We start from the raw sequence: 16,777 nt of genomic DNA on the forward strand, positions 1-16,777 counted from the left end.
GTGTTTCCAACAAGCCTCCGGTGATGCTGATAGATTAAGGGCCACACTTTAAAGAAGACTATTGAAACCGCAAAATTGTAAGAGACAATCCTCTCTCAGTCTTCCCTTCTCCAGCCCCCTGGAACAGAAGCTGGGTACACAACAGGGCCCAGAGATGTTATTAGAAAGGACATCTCTATTCATCAAACCGCAATTTCATCCTAAGGGGGTTCCCTGCACTGGCATTTGTACCATCTCTCCTGATTTGAGAGATGGTGAAATTGTAGCTTGGAGAAAATTGGGTCTTCTCAGTGAATTCAGTTGTATACCCTACTCAAGTACAGGTAAGTGTTAGAACCTCCAGTGTTTCAGATCGGACTGTATTTGAAGGGAGAGTCTTTAGAGTGGTGATGTGTTCAGATGAGGCCATATGGATGTGCTCTAACTCAAGATATGCTTATTAGAAAAGAATAGAACGTAGATATACACAAGGAGAAGACTATATGAGGATACGATGGGAATGTGCTCTGTGTGTGTGTGTGTGTGTGTGTGTGTGTGTGTGTGTGAGAGAGAGAGAGAGAGAGAGAGAGAGAGAGAGAGAGAGAGAGAGAGAGAGAGAATGCACTCAAAAGAAACAACCCTGCTGATACCTTGATCTCAGACCCCCAACCCCCAGCTCCCAGCCCTGTACAAGAACAAGCATCTACTGGTAAAGAGCGAGTCTGTGGTCCTTTGCTGCGGAAGTGGCAGCACCTGCCTGCTGTGCTCCAATCTTTGTGTTATTACGTCAACACTGGGCGTGGTGTCAAGTGTAGACGGACCATAGATGTGTGGAACTGACCTGAGAGGTTTACCCAGGAAGCTAAGCAGATAAACTCAAAAACCTTCAAAGTAAAACCAACTTTCTGAGGCTTTCTTAAGCCCTCTAGTGCTTCTGGGGTCATGTGCAACAATTCAGCATTGGTTCAGCTATTAACTATTCCTTTTACAGGACATAAATTAGTGAGTCTCCCAGACCATACAGACTTCTCAAGGACTGTTGATCAGTCCCAAGAATGTTGAAGACTGGAGGGGAGAATAGGACTGAAGCCTGAGGATGTACAAAGCGCAATGGTAACCCACAGATGTGATGTAGCACAATGAAGACTTGGAGTCACGTGTGTCAAGTCATGATTGGTTACAAAGAGCTCAGCCTTACAAGAGTTCTATGGTTTGAGTGTGAAATGTCTCCCAGAGGCTCGTGTTTGAGTCATTGGTTTCCAGCTTGTGGTGCCGTTTCAGAAAGTCGTGGAGCCCTTGTTAAGGCCCGCCTACCTAGGGCACCATGCCCGGTGTTGGGATACTAACGCAAAGATTGAACATAGTAGTATGGTACCATTTCCCCAGTGAAGGGCCACAGACGGCTCTCTTAACAGTCACGGTGGAGCCTGCTGGTGGGAGTGGATCACTGGTGGGCAGGCCTGGAGGTGTCACAGCCTGTGCCACTCACTTTTCTGTTGCTGTGATAAAATACCATGGCCAAACAACCTCAGAAAGAAACAATTTAGTTTGACTTAAAGAGTCAGGGGGCTAGAGTCCAAAACGGCATGGAAGGTGTGACATACTGTCGCTGGCTGATGACATTTTCCATTCGCACACAGGAATCTGAGATGTGGGGTGGGGCTATAAGCCCACAAATACTGCTCTTCCAGATGCTAAAGATTCCTTAGTCCCACAGTGTCACTACCCTGTGACAAAGATGGGAGTCTATGTGGATCATCTGTCATCCAGACCACCACACACCTAACCCTACTTCCTGTCGGCTTTCTACTTCCTGATTGTGACCAGCTTCTGCCCCCATGTTTATGCCCTCCATGATGGGCTGTATCCCCTCCAACTGTGCTAAAATAACCCCAGCCTTCCTCGGGGGCTTCTGTGGAGAATTTTTGTCACAAGCAATGAGAAAAACAGTACAAGTAAAAAACGGTTGTCCATCAGTGCCCACAAGCTCAACCAACCACCTTCCTGAGCACTTCCCTCATATTTCCTTGTGGTTCACAGTGAGGTTTTTGTTTTGTTTAATGGAAGGGAAAATGCCCAAGTGAAACATCCTTTGTAAGTGGTCCTTGTGACTCACCCAATGTGTACTGAAGAACTGTTTTAGTCAAGAGTGATGCTCTCTCTGGAGAGAAAAGATTCAGGGAGACACCTGTATGCCTACCCCACTGGAGCCTCCCACCTCAAAGCACCAACAACAGGCGGAGTTAGAACAATACCACAAACAGAGGTGCTATGTAAGATAACAGCAGTTCATGGGTCACAGGATCAAGAAAAGAGTCGTCAAAGCGTCTCGAAGGTGGCAGCATTTGGCCAGGGACACAAAGGATGTGTGGGAATTTCTGGCTGTTATGGGATAAACTGGGTCCCACACTCAAATTCATGTGTTGACATTCTAACTCCCTGTAAGTAGTCTTCCCAATTTTCATAGTTTAATTTTCCATGATTTTAGTGAACTATGATCTGAAAATATTAAACATAAAATTCCACAACTAAATAATGCATAAGTTTTAAATTGTGTTCTCTAGGTAGTGCCGTGAAGTCCTATGCCACCCCACTCCATCCTGTCTGGGATGTGAATCATCCTGCTCTCAGATACACCCATGCTATATATGGTACCCACCCATTTGTTGGTAAGCTGCCTTCTTTATCAGATCAACTGTTATTGATCTTGTGTCTAGTGCTACATGTGTCTTTATTATGAATGCCTATCCTATGTGATAGAGGATGCTTAACAACATCTCTTGTTCCTACCCACTACAAGCTGGTACCATCACCCAGACTAGCTGCAATAACCTAAAATGCCTCCAGGCATTCCCACAGGTTCTCAGAGATGTGCAAAGTTGACCCTCAGTTGAGAACCACTAAGATGACTGGTAATGCCTGAAGTCAGAAGTTCCCAAAATACATTCTCCAGACAGCACCATCACCAGGAAACAGATTAGAAGGGCACACTTTAGGACTGGAGAGACAAGTCAGTTGTGTAAATGCTTGAAATGTAATCATGAGGACCTGACTTCAGTACCCAGAACCCACACTTGAAATCCCAGCACTGGGGAGCCAGAGACAGGAAGACCTTGAAGCTTGCTGGCCAGCCAGCCTAACCTAATCAGGAAGTTTAACCTGTCTCAAAAAAATAAAATAAGATGTGCGACTCTTGAAGAACAAAACCCACATGCAAGAGTGCCCACCCACATGCACACATGCACAAAACGTGCAAACTATGAGGTACTACCCAAATCTCCACCATCAGAGACTCACTCTAGGTGGATCAGACAGTCTCCAGCGTATTTTCTAAGCTCCACAAGGACTCATCAGGACAGTGCCAGGACAGTGAGGGGGGCTCTTGGTGCTGGGAGTTCTAAAAGCATACACCAGACCCACTGCCTCCTCTCCAAATGTCCATCTCTGTCCTTTGTCCCTTAGGAACTGTGACACCCCCTGTAGGTGCATACACAACACTTACCCTGAGGAGGCCAAACCCGGTGGTATGATATTATGGGCATTTTTTTCTTAGTAAGATAAAGGATCAGATATTTGAATGCTAATTATGTAGTAGAAGTAATGACAATCATTTTCAATATCAATTCAATATTTGCCACCAGGTGCCAGTAACCTCATTTCATAGATGAGGCCCTTTCTGCTCAAAGAGAAAGAGGCCAAGAAAAACCACTTTCCTGTTGAACAATTAAAGCCCCAAAGCACAGCCATCTGCCCCCAGAGACTTGGGGCTTCTTCACACTGTTGTCTTCATTTGTTTGGATTGCTGTAACAAAACACCACAGACTGTGGTTTGTAAACAACAGCAGTTTTAGAAAGCTAGCATGCCCAAGATCAAGACGTTGACAGATTTGGTGTCTGTCTGGCACCCACTCTCTGGCTCATAAACAAGGTCTCCCAGAGTCCTCACATTGTAGAAAGGACATACTAAACTCTCCAGCCCTGTTAGTGAGGGCTCCTCCCTCATGCATTCTTCATATTCCCCAAACCTTAACTTCCTAATATTATCACAATAGTTTCAAAATGAAGAGAGTGTAAGTGTTCATCCCATGGTGCTCATGGTGTGTATCAATAACACTCACCTCCACTATAAGACATGTCACAAAACTAAGCTGAGTGTATTAGCCAGGGTCCTCTAAAAGAACAGAACTGATAGAATAAACTAATGTACATGCATATATATGTAGAATATATATGTATATGAATACACACACACACACACACACACACACACACACACACACACACACACATATATATATATATATGGCTTAGAATGTCTTATAGGCTGTGGTCTGAATATTCCAACAATGTCTGTTCCCTGATGGAAAGGCCAAGAGTACGGCAGTTGTTCGGTCCATGAAAGTGGATGTCTCAGCAGTCCCAGTCTGGTGCTGGAGTCCCAGGGGAGTCCTAGAGAGCAGCCAGTGTTCAGTCTACATCAGAATCCCAAATAAGTAGGTTCTACCCCAGTGAAGGGGTGTCTCAGGAGCAGGCTGGCCAGAGTGAGGCCAAGCAGACTAAAAGCAAAAGCCCCCTTCTCTAATGCTGTTTTGTGTAGGATGCCACCAGAAGGTGTAGCACAGATTTAGAGTGAGTCTTCCAATCTCAGATTATCCAGATTCAGGGTGGGTCTTCTACCTTAAATAATGCAGCCCACAAAAACCCCCCTCAGGAGTGCCCCCAGCTGCTTAGGTTTTAGCTACTTCTAGATGTAGTCAAGTTTACAACCAAGATTAGCCACCACACTGAGTTTTAGAAGTACTGAAAATTAAATAAGGATAGAGGAGAGATGCATGACAAAAATCAGACAAAAAAACAAACAAAGATTTAAGGAAATACAGTGAGTTACATAAACAAGACCTAAGGAAACAGCTATCCCTCACCAATGACAGACAAGCAGATTCCATGAGCTTTGGGGAAAATGTTAACATAGGGCAAATGGTTTGAGTTGATGGTCATTAGGAAGGAACTTCCTGGTGGGCGCAGCGCAGGGAAGGTAAAACCAGGTGCACAGAGGTAGGAAGGATGTGCCAGGCAGCACACAAGGCTGTTAGACATGGCAGCAGAATCCAGGACTCTGCACCCCGGCCCTAGTCAGTCAGTAAGGCCACATATAACAAGACTTGGCACAAGAAAACGCAGCTCTGCATCTGACATGATTCGGCTCTAACAGGCCTGTACAATTCCTAGTGTCAGATGTAACACTGTGTTACGAGGAACAGTGGTCCAACAAGGTTGGAGCTGCATAACTCAACATGACAGCTGGGGTGTCTGCGAAGAGGCATCTGTACCCACACAACCCGTGCTAATTTGCATGGCAATCATCTGAGAAGACATGAATAAGAATGCAACGCCAACCAGAACTTCAAGAAATCAGCTGTGTAAAAAGATCACAGACACAGGGAACAAAATGCCAGGACTCTATCACAGGGGCTCTTCATGATCGTAAGAGACAAGCCTCCACCAATATTCACAAATGATTACTATTAACAATCAATGTGTTACCTCATTTAATTCTTTGTGTGTGTGTGTGTGTGTGTGTGTGTGTGTGTGTGTGTGTGTGTGTGTGTATGGGTGTGTACATGCACATGTGGTCATGTCTATGTGTGGAGGCCTGAGGTACAGCCTCAGCTATCACTCCTCAGATGCTGTCAACTTTGTTTTCTGAGACAAGGTCTCTCATTGTCCTGCAGGTTAACAATAAACCTTTTCTTGATTAGACTGGCTGGCCAGCAAGCCCCGAGGAGTCTGCTGCCTGCCTCCCTAGCACTGAAATTGCAAACATCTGCCCAGCGTTTCTGTGGCTTCTGAGAACAAACTCACACTGTCACGCTTGTCAGCCGAGCACGTTACTGGCTGTGCACGTTCACTTAGTTTCAGGACAACCCTGGGAGTTAGAATAATCCCCGTTTTACTGATGGTACTACACAGTTAGAAGGTGGCAAGGCTGAGATTTCAATCAAAGACACCGACTCTAAAGCTGTTGTTGCAAACACTCTCTACTGGGGGTTTTTCCCGATGTTTAACATGAACACTTTGGACACAACAGGCAGTTAAGTGTTAGAAACAAAAACAGAAACTAAGTCCTGGGTGTATCTAGGTATTTCCAGAAAGGTTTAACTGAGGAGGGACCACTCACCCTGAATGTGGGTGGCATCATTCCGTGGGCTGGGATCCCACCTGAACAGAAGAGACAAAGTGAACTGAGCACCAGCACTTACCCCGTTCTGCTTCCTCACCGCATATGCGATGTGACCCACAATAGAACTTTGTGCATAGTAGGAACAGTAGAACTTTGTGCATAGTAGGTAACCTGTCAACATTTTTGGGCATGGGGGTGAGTGTTTGACATCAAATAGGAGAAAGAATCTTAAGGGAAGATCAGGCCATGCCTTGGTTTCTAGGATGGAACCAGGAGGGAGCATAAGGTTGGCATCTTTTTCTTCCTTTTCTTAGAAGTTGAAGAAGTTTCCTCTCTAGAAACATTGACAAATGTGGCAGAAAATTCAAGAACATTACAGTGTTATACAAGCAGTTACCTTCACATATTTATAGCCAGAGCTCATTCAGTTTTAAGACTGGAGTCTGTGACATGCTGGATGGAGGCTGGAGGGAGTTTACCAAATTAACGGTGTAAATGACTTTGCAATGAGCATGCTGTTCCCTCTTGAAGAGGTTATAGACACTGAGAAGCATCTGCCATTAGATAAATTAATTGGTGCTACATGTATGATGGGCTATTAATTGAACCTAAGGTCTCAAGGGACACTTACAAAATAGAGCAGGTTAGTATACTTCTCAGTACCTCGGTTTCTTTCTTCCTAACATCTAAAGAGTTACCTAACTCACAATCCTGCTATTAGAATCAAAGAAGAAAACAAACATATATTTACACAAAGGCAGGTCAACTCAGGATATACCTTACTCACCTGGCATGTGTTCAGTTCTAAGTTCAACTCCCACTACTTCAATCAGTCAAACAATCCATACACACATTCATATGTCCATATAGACACAAGCATACGTAAATGGATTCATTGAAAGTTAAGACCACAGATTTGGCAATCAGAATGAGGTGAGAATCTTTGCTTTGCCAAGAGTGTGTGATCACAGGTAAACTGTATCACCTCTCTGTCGCCCGTCAGTTCCCCCACTTGATAAATGGATATAATGATGTCACTGGGCTGTTGAAGAAATGAATATGCAGTTCCTCAGTCAGCATTTGGCATGAGATATGTGCTCAATAAAAATATGTGCATTATCAAAGTGCTAAAATTAAGATGATGTTGCTGTGTGATGCCCTGTTATTTCACTATAACATCTGTCAGTGAGACTAGTTAAAACTGCTCTCTGCTCACGTCCCTGACTGGTTCCAGGCTCCTCCCTCCAGCATGTACTGCTCTGCTTCCTTCCTCAGGATTTTCCCCAGAATTCCCAGGATCCCTCTTCCTCTCCTGCTTCTTAGCAACCTTCTTTACTGGGGACAGGGGGCTGTCCAGTTCAGAGTTAGAAATGGGGTGAGATGCTTACCCATCTCTAAATCTCTCCTTTCTCTACCCTGCTTTTCTCTCTCTCTCTCTCTCTCTCTCTCTCTCTCTCTCTCTCTCTCTCTCTTTCTCTCTCTCTCTCTCTCTCACACACACACACATAATCATATATATATATATATATATATATATATATATATGCAACGAGGATATATATATATCTTCTCACTTCCTCTTCTTCACGTTGCTCTTGGCATAGCCAACGATTCTGTTGGAAATGCTGCATGAAATGCAGACTCTTCAAGGTATGGTCTCCTTGAGCAGCTGAGAACTTTATCCACCAACAGAAACTTTATCCTCAGCACCCTGTAACAGAAGACAGATAGAGCATGAAAGCAGGGGTGTGTGTTAGGTGTTGACATTTGGGAAGAGTTTTCCGCTTAGGGCAAGTTCCATGGCTCCCTAGGAGCGAGCCATTCGTCACAACATCTGTGGTCCTGTCAGGCTATCAGTGGCACTGCAGCCCCATGCCACCTCTCCTCAACCACTCAGAGGGGCACAGGGATTAGCAGTCGCCCCAAGCCAGGCTCTGGGTTAAACAATAGCTTACTCAGCGACAAGCTTGGTTGCTGGACAGTCACCCAGCCCATCACCTGGAACCAAGCTCCCAGGGTGTCCTGAAGAGACCCTGCTCATTCGTCTGCATTGACGACACTTACAGCTTGTTTCCTCACATACCCCATCACCAAGGTGAGCACTCACCCTCTTCCACACAGCATATGCTCAGGGAACGGCTGTTGTAATTTATCTTTAATTTTCTCACCTTTACAAGGCATTTAATTTTATTCATTATTATACTAAACATGAAGCTGTCTACACCTTTCATATCTGAGAAACCTATGGCAGGTTTTTAAAGGTACATTAATCAGGCTTTAATTTAAAAAACACATCCATTATGTAGCCTAAAACTATTAAAAAGTCTCATTTCTGTTCTCTCCTCCTCCAGCCCCTAAAATAACTCCATAGAGCACCACTTCCCTGTTGGCGGTGGCTGACCCTAGGGGACATTTGTTAATATTTTGTGCATTCTGGTTGTCATAGCAGAAGGTATATTAAATGGCATTTAGTGTGTAGAGCACAGAGATGCCACTGAGCATTCTTAAACACAGAATAGACCCCAGGGTAAAGAACTCTCCAGACTATATTGATTTTGCCAGGGGACTTCTCTCTCTCTCTCTCTCCCGCCCTTCCTTTCTTCCTTTCTTTTTAAAGAAGGGAGAGTTTATTTTATCCCACAGTTCAAAGGTCAGCACTTGGAACAGCTGGTCATATCACATCCACCACCAGGAAGCCAAGTGTAATGGGTGCCACCCAGCTCCCTTTTCCCACTTATACAGTCTAGGATCCCAGCCAGGGAATGGTGCTGCCCACAGTAGGCATTTCTTCCTACCTCCCAGAGACCTATCCTTTGTGTGAGTCTAGATTCTGTCAGGCTCACAATAGTATCATGTGTGGCATGTGCTAAAAAAAGAAAAATCAGTTCTGGGAGGTATAGACAGGCAGATCCTTGGGGCTCAATGAACAGCTAGTCTAGTCTAATTGTCAGTTCCAGATTGTGAGAGATGGTATCTAAAAAAAAAAGGTAGATTGACCTGAACCAGTGTGTCATTCTTCAGTGACAGGTTCCTAAGAGAGAGCACCAGGGGGAGGAAAAAGTTTGTGATCGGGGACTCTTGTACAAGCTGGTGTCTCATGTGAACAAGCTTATTAAGAGGTATAGCATCTTTTATATCATTTACAGGAGAAAAATGGGACAGAGTCAGCAGAAAGTTATCATACAATGGTACAGAGTCAACAGGGAGCTTAATCGGAACAAAGGATATCTCAAATGTCACAGACCAGTCACACAGCTTTTGGGACTGGTAACTAAGTCTTGCTTGGAGAGGGGAGGGTCAGGATTCCGGGAACAGAAACCTTAACTCCCTCAAGGCCCTGCACCTAGCCCCAGACGAGGCCTTGCCCAGTCTGCCCCTAGACACGAACCCAGAACCAGTATCCCCTGTCCTTTCATGAGGGCCTCTGAGAAAGCCTTGGGTCACCTGCCTCCCAACAGTAGACAGCACTTGAAAAGAGAGCTCTGTCTCCCCCTCAAACAAATACACATTTACCCACACACACAGGAACATGCATATACACGCCTACTCGTATATATACATAACAATATAAACAATCATATTGATAATGATGATGATAATAATAGAACAATTAAAGCCATATGTGAACCCAACTAAGACAAGTAGCAAGTATATATGAGTCCACTTGGCTCAGAATGAAGGTCTGTTGAATTATTGTCATCTTTCAGGGGATTTTATACAGTCCAGAATTATCTGCTTAGTCCTCTGAGCAATGCAGGCCTTGGAGTCTTGTCGCCAAGGGATTTCTTCACCCCTGTAAAGTATTCACTCCCATGTCATAAATAGCCTCTCTTCCACCATAATCCAGAAAACAGACTTTTCCACCTGTCAAATACTATTTATAAGTTAACCAGTATCATCCAAAGTAGCAGCTAAATATCATACTTTCATGTTCACCTGAGATACCATCAGACTGCACGTGAAATCCTACATATATTTATGGTTTTTATAATTAATTCATTCTGGGTGTACCTCTTCTAAAGGAACTTGTAATTGAGCTTTTTTTTTTTTTCTTTATGAAAGCAGATTCCAACAAAACTGGTATTGTGTCTATTAGGGACATAACAAAATACTACTATGCAAAAAAAAAAACTTCTTTATGTGATTTCTTATTTTTATTTTTTAGTAATTTTTGTTGTTGTTTTTTTGAGAATTTCATACATGTGCATTTACTGTGTTTTTGTCGAATCCAATCCCATTTCCTCCCCACTGATTCCCCCCATCTCCTGACCATCACTTTTCCCTGCTGTGACTATCGCTCTGTATGCTGTGAATGTGTTGCTCTGATTGACTGATAAATAAAACACTGATTGGCCAGTAGCCAGGCAGGAAGTATAGTATAGGCGGGATGAGCAGAGAGGAGAATTCTGGGAAGTGGAAGGCTGAGTCAGGAGATGCTGCCAGCCGCTGCAGCCATGAAAAGTAAGATGTAAAGATACCAGTAAGTCATGAGCCACATGGCAAGGTATAGATTTATAGAAATGGGTTATGTAGCTAGAGATTTCCTGCCTGGCCCACAGTCAGGACAAATCTCTCTCACTTGCCAGCCCCACAGCCCCTCAAACCCAACCAAGTAAACACAGAGACTTATATTGGTTACAAACTGTATGGCCAGGGCAGGCTTCTTGCTAACTGTTCTTACAGCTTAAATTAATCCATTTCTATAAATCTATACCTTGCCACATGGCTCATGGCTTACCGGCATCTTCACATGCTGTTTCTCATCATGGCGGCTGGCAGTGTCTCTCTGACTCAGCCTTTTACTTCCCAGCTTTATTCTCCTCCTTGTCCCGCCTACACTTCCTGCCTAGCCAATGGCCAATCAGTGTTTTATTTATTGACTAATTAGCAACACATTTGCCATACAGAACATCCCACAGCAGGGTTAATTTAAGACATAAGAACTAGATAGCAAGAAGTCTGCCATGGCCATACAGTTTATGACTAATATAAGTCTCTGTGTGTTTACTTGGTTGTGTCTGAGTGGCTGCAGGAGCCGGGTGGACACAGGAAAACTCCAGTTACATTCTGCCCCCCCCCCGCTGTCACATGTTCTTTTTTGTTACACCCACTGAATCTACACACTGCTGTTTGTGTGCGCAGGTGTAGGACCATCTAGAGCAGAGGTTCTCCACCTGTGGGCTGCAACCCTTTGAGGAGCAAATGACCTTTTCACAGGGGTTGCAAATCAGATACCCTGCATATCAGATATTTACATTACAATTCATAACAGTAGCAAAATTACAATTATGAAGTAGCAACAAAAGTAATTTAATGGTTGGGGGTCACCACAACATGAGGAACTGTATTGAAGGGTCAAAGCACTAGGAAGGTTGAGAACCACCATGCTAGAGCATGAATAGCCTCTCAGAGGCCCACGTAACTGGTGAAAACTGACTCTCCCTCCCTAAGCAGCCGTCAATTATAGATAGCTCCTCCCCTAGCAGTGTGACCTCACAAGCCCCTTCCGTATCCACGCCAGGATTTAGGCTGGCTGAATGTGATGCGGGTTTTGTGTTGTAGTCACAAGTGCTGTGAGTTCAGTGTGAGTTCAACTGCTGTGTGTGCAATGGCCCTATCATGTCTAACTGATACTGTCTAGTAAAGACTTCCACCACCACGGTCTTTAAATTCTTTTCCCTCCCCTCTTCCTTGCTGATCCCTGGACCTGGGAGATAAGAATGTGATACAGAGGTCCCATTTAGAGCTGAGAACTCCATAGTCTCTTATCTTTACACGTTGGCCAGTCATGGATCTCTGCTCCACCTACCACAAAAAGTAGCTTCTCCAATGAGGGTTGAAAGATGCACTAATCTATGGGTACAAAGATAAGAACCGAGGGAGCAGTTTGTTACCATGATGTCTAGGAGGATAATAATAGTCTGAGGGCCAATGACCTAGCCAGCCAAGGGGTTTGGGCCCCATTAACAGTCCCAGGCACAAGTTCTATCTCATGGAACAGGCTTTAAATCTAGTCAGAAAGTGGTTGGTTACTCACGTAACTCTTGCACCACTTTCTTGCCAATGCCTAAATCTTGCCAGGGCAGTTGTTATTGTAGCTCACAACATTCACATCTAGGTAAGACTGTTGGATACTTTTCTGCCTAAAAAGAACCTCTGGCTACAAAAGCTAGCCACTAGATATGAAGCTTCCAGTGTAGAACAAGCTTGATTTCTCCATATCCTCATGGAGTGGACTCAAGCATGTGGTGTCCTCCACAATAGGGTCTCACCATCAAGTTTTGTGTGGAAACAAGGAGCAACAGCATTGTTTATTTGGGAGATCTTTGGAACCCCACTGATCAACAACCCAATAGAAGGTCACCCATATCTGGCTCTGGGATTGCTATTTGGTAGCCTGTGGTTCCAGGACAGGCATTGCCCTGAACCCGGTATTCAGTAACACCATGTTTATTTGTCTAAATGTATAGTTTTAAGGAACCTTCTATAGTAGTAGGTTCTATGTGGCTTTTTAAAATAATCTCCAGTGTTATTTATCCCTTCCCACACTCCCTCTTCTACCCTGCCTTCCAGTTCCTCCTGACAATTCCTTCTGACAACCACCTTCCTGTTCTACTATTCCCTTTCCCCCTTCACACTACTGCATTTTATCCCTGTCCACTGAAATCCTCCCGGGTTCCTCACTAGTATCTTGACTTCTGTGGAGACTCCGGTTTAAACACACATATCTAAAGATTCAACTCTAGCATCTACATATGAGAAAGAACACACCTCAAGTTCTGCCCGTATCCTTGCATGCAGTGGTTGTTTTATGAAGGGAAATACTACAGTTTGCTCATCTTTTCTTCTTCTGAGAGATGGAATGTTTTAGCTGATGGACTGTGTGTGTTTGTGTAGTTCTCTATGGAAACGGTAAGCAAGGCAGTCATCCAGAGCCGTTGCTGCCCTGACGAGACTTGCTGGAGTAGCCTTGGTTGCTCTCAGTGCCTTGACAAGGGAAAGGCAGCCAACATGTCTGGGCTTCCTGCAGGGGAAGCGAACTAGCAGAGTGTGTCTGAAGCCCCACTCTGAATGTGGGGTTCCAGGCTGGATACCCTGGGCACAGGAAGCCCAGCGAAGGCTGCTAAGAGATTACCAGTGAAAACCCTGAGGAGTTACTGAAAAGCATCACTAAATTCAGATCGGCTGCACTCTGTGTTCCCGCAAGTTACTCTTAGTGACTGGCAACATGTGGGGAGCCTCCCCCTCACAAAGGAAGTTCTGTAACTCACCTCCTGATGTCATCTGATCTCTCCCTCTCCCTCTCTCTCTTGGACTTCCTCCTCTCCTTCTCCTCCCCCCTTTCCTCTCCCTCTCTCCTCTCTGCTTTTTGATGCAGGGTCTCAGGTAGCCTAGGCTGGCCTAGAACTTATTATGTTCCAAGGAGGACTCAGAATTCATGACCCTCCTGGCTCTGTCTCTGCAGTGTTTGAGATGAGATACGTGTGAGCCACCACGCTGTTTTACACAGTTTTGAAAATGGAGCTGAGGGCTTCATGCATGATGGGAAAGCACAGGCAAACACTCCATCAATAAGGCCTACCCCCAGCTCCACAGAGAGGTTTTAATTAGGCAATGTGTAGAAAGCATGACTCTGGCACGTGGAAGGAAGATGTGTATTCAGAAGGGAACCTCCTCCAAGGCTAATGTTTGCAGGAGCTCCTAAGAGAAATGAGCATTTCTCTGAAGAGAAATAAGATGTGTTGTGTGCATTTCCTTCTAGGAAAATTATATCAAGGACGTTTTGATTTGCAAGAAAAAAAATTCCACGCTGTTTTCTGACAGAAGAATGTTGAGTATGCCCTGGACATGAGCTATCATTGATGTCAGGCTTCACTGTTGAGCTCGGCTACAGGATGCACACTTGCTGTAATTTATATTTGGTGTCTCTCAGCAGTTGCTGTCCACTCCCACCGTACTTTCAGGTCGTGAAACTCCACCTTTCTTTGACATCTCCTGTTTCTTTTGCATCATTTCGCACCTTCGCTGGGAGGGTGTTGGGATGATCTAGGGGCACTCTGTGTGCCTGGAAAACACACACACACACACACACACACACACACACACACACACACACACACAGAGAGACAGACAGACAGACAGACAGACAGAGATGCCTACTCTGCTTCCTGGTGTGTCTTCCTTAACCCACAACAACATCCTTAACGACAAAGTGTGTAACTTTACATTAGTTATGCCTGTAATTATAAGGGAACCTGCAGAATAATATATTCAAAGAAATCCCATTTCCCACAGCTAGACATGATTTTTTTTTAACTTCCAATTTTATGGTCTAAACCAGCTCTTTGATTTACACACTTGTAATCACTACTTTCTGCCTGTCAGCGTTGTCGCCAACCCAGGAACACCGGCTTGTTTAGCCAAAGCCTTACAGAGCTGAAGTGCGCGGTACACAGTAAGAACCATGCTCTGAGAATTGCTCTCTCCCTGCGCTCTCTTTCTCGTTCCTCTCTGCCTCTGTCTGTCTCTCTCCTCGCCTCCCCCTTCTCCTCTTCCTTCTCCTCCCCCATCTCTCTCATTGATTTTAAATTTTTATTTTTATTTCTATTTTCTTTTTATTATTTAGTGATTTCATTATATATATATATATATATATATATATATATATATATATATTGTGTTTTGATCAAATGTACCTCTTTTCCCTCCCCATCATTCACGCATGTGTGTATCTCTGTGCACACGTGTGTGGGTGCCTTGCAGAGGCCAGAAGCAGGCATCAGATGCTCTGGAACTGAAGTTACTGGCAGCTGTGAGCTGCCCCGTGTGTGTGCTGGGAACTGAAGTCAGGTTGTCTAGAGGAATGGCACATTATTCTCAACTCATGAGCCATTTCCAGCCCCTCACTGATTTTTATACAATTCCAAACTTATATAAAGTATGAAAAATAAATGCAAGAAAAATCTCGACTCTTTATTTAAGTGTTAATATGTTGCCTAATATGATTCAACCTTATATATTTATATTTTTAACAACATTTGAGAAGTTGGAGATAATCACATACCTTGTTCAAAAGTCATCTCCTCCATAAATAATATAGTTATCAAAACCAAGAAATTTAACACCGATAATATGTCATTGTGAAACCTACTTTGTATCTGAATGTTCATTTTCCCAACATCTTTCACAGACCTTCCCCCACTCCAGTCCACTTTCCAGTCTAGGCCACATATTGCGTGTCTCTTCATTCTCGAATGTTCCTCAGCCTTACCTTGCCTTTACTGACCACGGTATTTTGGAAGAGCCAATTATACTACAGCATGTTCTCCCAAAGTGTCTAGGTAATGCAGCACCTGCCAGCTACCTCCACTACCTTCCTTTTGCAATCAACAAAGAATTTGTACACATACCTTACGGACCTGTACCAGCCCGAACCTTCAGCCGACTTTGATTGGAGCAGCTCAGCACTCCACTGCTCCCGTCTCCCCATCAATCCTTCCGAGCTTGTCAGTTGACATTCTCCATTGAGTAAGAACATTTCCCTCTCCTCCATCATTTGTATCACTGTGGTGGACTCACAGATTCCTCTTTTCGTGCTGAGAATCTGCTATCGTCACTGATTCCCACACTCAAATGGCACCAGGCAGATGGAGCCAGTACAAGCTCCTTTGTATAGCTCCCGTGTCCTGTTGAGATCTTCACGCTGTTTCTGGATACTTCTTTACAGCAACCATGTGGTTAGTTCCAAGCCCAGCTCATAGTTACCCTTCCCTTTTCCTGAATTCTGCCTTCTTTCAACAAAAATCTCAGTTCATTTCAGAGAAAACTGATATTCAGAAACAAGATCTAGGTCTAGAGACGTTTACTGAAATTGTTCATGTTAACTGTTGCTCAATCATTATTTCTACTTCCTCTTAAAAGATAAAGGATGGGACTATGTGTACAAACATAGCATTTAAAAATTAAAAAAAAAATAAACAGGGCTGAAGAGATGGTTTGGTGGCTACTATGACAACCTATGAGAATGAGATATTGGATCCTAACTCTAAACAGGGAAAAACAGATACCCCACAAATGCCTGTAACCCCAGCTCTGAGGGGAATGGAGACAAGAAAATTCTGGAGATTCTTAGCTCCCAGCCTAGTTGAGACTAGAGCCTCAGGTTCTAGGAGAGATCATGCCTCAAAGAAATCGGTGGAGAATGGTAGAGGAGGACAGTCAGCACCCTCTGCAGGCCTCCTCCTTCATGCAAAGATGTGCATACCAGCTCACACAAGTGCACATGAACTTACACACACACACACACACACACACACACACACACACACACACACACAAAAATTGATGAATATCTTTTAAAAATACCATCAATTAATAAGGCCTTAGTATGCACCTCGTGTCTTAAGGGGGTCCCTCTCGGCCACACCCCAGGGTCAGGTCAGCCCCAGTGGCAGGTCCTAGGCAGGTGTGGCAGTTACCTGCCATCACTCTAGAAGCAATGTTTCAAGGTCAAAGCTGGAACCCACTACACCTTATTGATGAGGACGACATCTACAAAACTCGTTGAACATGGAGAAGTTGACCTGGGGCCTACCTAGAGCCTTCACCCCTACTGAA

The sequence above is a fragment of the Peromyscus eremicus genome, chromosome 8a (genome assembly GCF_949786415.1).
Source record: "Peromyscus eremicus chromosome 8a, PerEre_H2_v1, whole genome shotgun sequence".
NCBI classification, from domain to species: Eukaryota; Metazoa; Chordata; class Mammalia; order Rodentia; family Cricetidae; genus Peromyscus; species Peromyscus eremicus.